Source organism: Otolemur garnettii, unplaced genomic scaffold (assembly GCF_000181295.1).
Source record: "Otolemur garnettii isolate 467f Iridium unplaced genomic scaffold, OtoGar3 scaffold00142, whole genome shotgun sequence".
Taxonomy (NCBI): Eukaryota; Metazoa; Chordata; class Mammalia; order Primates; family Galagidae; genus Otolemur; species Otolemur garnettii.
The window spans coordinates 2,224,762-2,228,837 of record NW_003852537.1 but is presented as its reverse complement, the minus strand read 5'-3'; the positions used below and the strand labels follow the sequence as shown (position 1 = coordinate 2,228,837).

The window sequence follows — 4,076 nt, the reverse complement described above, 5'->3', positions numbered from 1 at the left end:
TAGCCATCATTATTGTTTTGGTGGGCCCAGGCTGGACTTGAACCCACCACCTCAGGTGTATGTGGCTAGTGCCTTAGCCACCTGAGCCACAGGGACCGAGCCAGTGTGGTCATTTTAGAGATGGTGGGGTGGGGAGTTGGGGAGGTGTTCTCACTGTTCCTTGGGCCAAATATGTGAGCTCAAGTAGTCCATCTGCCTTGGCCTCCCAGAGTGCTGGGATTACAGGCGTGAGCCACCATGCCCAGACATTTAATGTTTTTTCATTTTTAAATAAGGTAGCTTTTTTAGGTGAATACTCTTACAATGCACTTAGACTTATGTTCAGGTAAATGGTGATGTGTTATTACGTAATGACATCTGGATGTCAGTTCTGGCTTTACTACTTAGGACTTCTATGACCTTGATCAAGAAGTTTATCTTTTCTGGACCTCACGGTCCATAATTTTACATTGTCATATAGGTCCCTCCATCTCTGTTCATTTTTCTTCAATCTTTCTTTCTTTTTTTTTTTTTTGAGACAGTCTCACTGTGCCCAGGCTTGAGTGCCATGGCATCAGTCTAGCTCACAGCAACCCATCAGGCTCCTGAGTTTAAGTGAGCTTCTCACCTTAGCCTCCAAAGTAGCTGGACTTCAAGTGCTGACTACAATGCCCAGCTAATTTTTTTTCTATTTTTTTTTTTGTGTGTGTGGGGGGTGTTTATTGCTCTTGCTTGGGCTGATCTTAAACTCCTGAGCTCAAGGGATCCTCCTGTCTCAGTTCCCAGAGTACTAGGATTATGGGCACAAGTCAGTATACCCAGCCTGATGGTTAATTTCTACTGGCTGTGGGTCACATTATCTTGTTTCTCTGCTAGTCTAAATAACTTTTTATTATATAGAGGACATTATATGTGAACTCTTATAGGGACTCTAGATGGTTATCTCCCTCTGAATTGTTGATGGTTCAGTTGCCTGCTGATCTTATTGATCTTATTTAGACTTGGTTTTATGCTTTGGTAGGGAGGATCTATTGATAGCCCAAGGTGTTTCTCAAGTCTCTAACTTGATGGTATTCAACCTCTAAACTCTGTCTCCCTGTGGATCTCATCAGAAATTGATTTTAGGGCCTGTTCCTTCCTCAGCTCCGTATTTAATGTCTGGGAGGTAGTATACCAAGATGCTAAGTAGGTCTTTGCATTCTGGCTAGACTAAATCCAACCTCCTCTTATGTTGCTGTACATTGTACCAGTGTCTTTGTTCATCTCTCAATTCTAAAGCAGCTACCCTGGTACATTTTAGGCAGTGTTCCCTCATGTATGCAGCCCAGCCCACTGTAGTTCATTTCTCTCTGGCACGCTGCCTTTCAGATTCCAGCCACTTGAACTGCCCTGCGCTCTGAGGTTTGCCTCCCTATCTCAGCAGGCCTGTCCTCCATTTGGACCTAGCATACTGAATCCTAGTCACCTGGATCACCTAAGCAAAGAGCTGTGATCATGAGGCTCAATTTGTGACTCTCCCTCCTCTTGGGAATCGTGGTCTTATGCTGTTCCTTGTCCAGCACCTGAGAAAAAGTTATCTTATATTTTCCCCAACTTTAAGGTTCACCTGGGTATCAGACTCACAGACAAATGAGAAAGTTACATTTCTTATTTTTATTTTTTTATATATATATTTATATATATATATATATATACTTTTTCTTTTTTGAGATAGAGCTTCACTGTGTCACCCTCAATATGAGTGCTGTGGCGTCATAGCTCACAGCAACCTCAAACTCTTGGGCTTAAGCAATTCACTTGCCTCAGCCTTCCAAGTCACTAGGACTACAGGCACCCGCCACAACACCTGGCTATTTTCTTGTTGGATTTGTCATTGTTGTTTAGCTGGCCCAGGCCGGGCTCGAACCTACCCTCCTGGGTGCATGTGGCTGGTGCTATAAGCACTGTGCTATAGGCCCCCAGCCTATTTTTTTATTTAAAAATTTTTTTCATGTCAGATGGGAAATGTGCCAACAACATAACAAGGTTTGAGGGAGCCATATTGCTCTCATGAGCATGAAACCTCAGTGATCATGCTTGTGGACTACAAAAGGATCAAATTTCTTATTTTTAATGTGGGATAATAAAACCTTTCTCACAAGGTTATTAAGGTTAAGAGTAATAGATAAAAATGTTTCCTAGCCTGTGCATGGTCTTTTGAATTAATAAACATTATATAAATGCTAGTGGGATTGAATAAGATGCCCTACTGCTTGTAGTAATGGATAGTATTTTAGCTTAATTTTTTTAAGTAGTCATTTTCAAGGACTTGTTGCCTTGAGCCAAGCTAGAAAAAAAATCCTGAGATACTTAGACATCTAGTTAAAGAGCTTTCTCTTCTACCCAAGCTGCTAAAGCAAGCTGTTAAGAAATACATATGAAGAAGTGGGAGGCAGAAGAGGATCAGCTTCCATTCTACAGTTTATTGGAAGAACTGATCTGAGAGAACCATGGTCCTAGCAGGTTTATTTGAAGCTGAAACATGGGGCTGTCTGTGAACCTACAGTAACAAGCAAATAGGCCAAGCCTCCCAGCATTGGCTTAGGCCTATCTGGATTAAGTGTCTGGCTTTACTCTCCTTTTTATTATTTATTTATTTATTTTTGCAGTTTTTGGCCGGGGCTAGGTTTGAACCTGCCACCTCATATATATGGGGCCAGTGCCCTACTGCTTTGAGCCATAGGCACCACCCTTTACTTTCCTTTTCAGTATCTGCAGTTAGCAAGTTAGATTCTGGCTTTTGATCTCCAATGTATTGATTAAATTAACAGAATTGAAAGTAAAGTACTATGTGACTTTTGAAATCTATATGGTCCGAACATTTGCCTTAAATGAAATTCAGAAGCCTGAGTTAAAATTAAATCAAAGACTTAAATGCTAGAATGACTATCAGTAGGCAATTCTAAATTACCATCATTACCACATTAGAAAAATTTCTTTTCTTTTTTTTTTTATTTTTTGAGACAGAGTCTTACTCTGTTGCCCTGGGTAGAGTACCATGGCATCATAGCTCACAGCAACCTCAAACTCTTAGACTTGACCAATCCTCTTGCCAAGGCCTCTCACATAGCTGGGACTACAGGCATCCACCACTACACCTGGCTAGTTTTTCTATTTTTAGTAGAGATAGAGTCTTGTTTTTGGTCAGGGTGGTCTCAAACTCCTGAACTCAGGCAATCTACCTGCCTTGGCCTCCCAGAGTACTATTATTAAAAGTGTGAGCCACCTATTCTGGCCCTGAATGATCCTTTTTTGTTGGAGAAATTCAGAACCCAGATGTTTGGAGCTATGTAATCAGTAGTTAATATGGATTTATATTCAAATATGTTTCATTTCTTGGTAACCTGGTAGTTCAGTGTTCTAGCATGAATCTTCTCTCTCTTTTCCGTGAATTCTTGATGGTGATTGGTTCATAAAGAATCTTAAGCTTTAGGGATGAAAGGTGACAGAGTTCTGTCCCCCCAAAATTCACAGGTCTACTTGGGTAGAAGCTATTCAGGTACTACATAAAGTCCTGCGTACTTGGCTATAGTATTCTGTGTGAGTAGAGCCCTCAGAATTGTGTGCCAGGTTGGGCCCAGAAGACTGATATGTAGATGTGTGTACCAAGAATAGTAGTGGTTTCTTTCCTTTATAGACTCTTCTTCTGAATTTGCCTGTGTGATAGACAAGTCCACACATTTTCTTTTTTTTTTTTTTGAGACAGAGTTTCACTTTGTTACCCTCAGTAGAGAACTATGGCATCATAGCTCACAGCAACCTCCAACTGTTTGGGCTCAGGCAATTCTCTTGTTTCAGCCTCCCAAGTAGCTGGGACTACAGGTGCCCGCTACAATGCCTGGCTATTTTTGAGAGACGAGGTCTTCCTCTGGCTCAGGCTGGTCTCGAACCTGTGAGCTCAGGCAGTCCACCCACTTTAGCCTCCCAGAGTGCTGGGATTACAGGCATGAGCCACTACGCCAGGCCCACCTTTCAGGTTTTTTTTGAGACAGAGCCTCAAACTGTCCCCCTGGGTAGAGTGCTGTGCCATCACAGCTCACAGCAACCTCCAACTCCTG

At 42.0% G+C, this 4,076-nt stretch overlaps 1 protein-coding gene and 1 non-coding gene across 2 annotated transcripts in view; one reads left to right on the top strand and one right to left on the bottom strand.

Moving 5' to 3' along the window:
- TRRAP (transformation/transcription domain associated protein) overlaps positions 1 to 4,076 on the top strand; it is a 128,407-nt gene that overhangs the window by 3,898 nt on the left and 120,433 nt on the right. The window lies entirely within an intron of this gene.
- Positions 1,971 to 2,074, bottom strand: LOC111728182. Its single transcript, XR_002775559.1, has one exon. It is a non-coding gene; the product is annotated as a small nucleolar RNA U13 (small nucleolar RNA).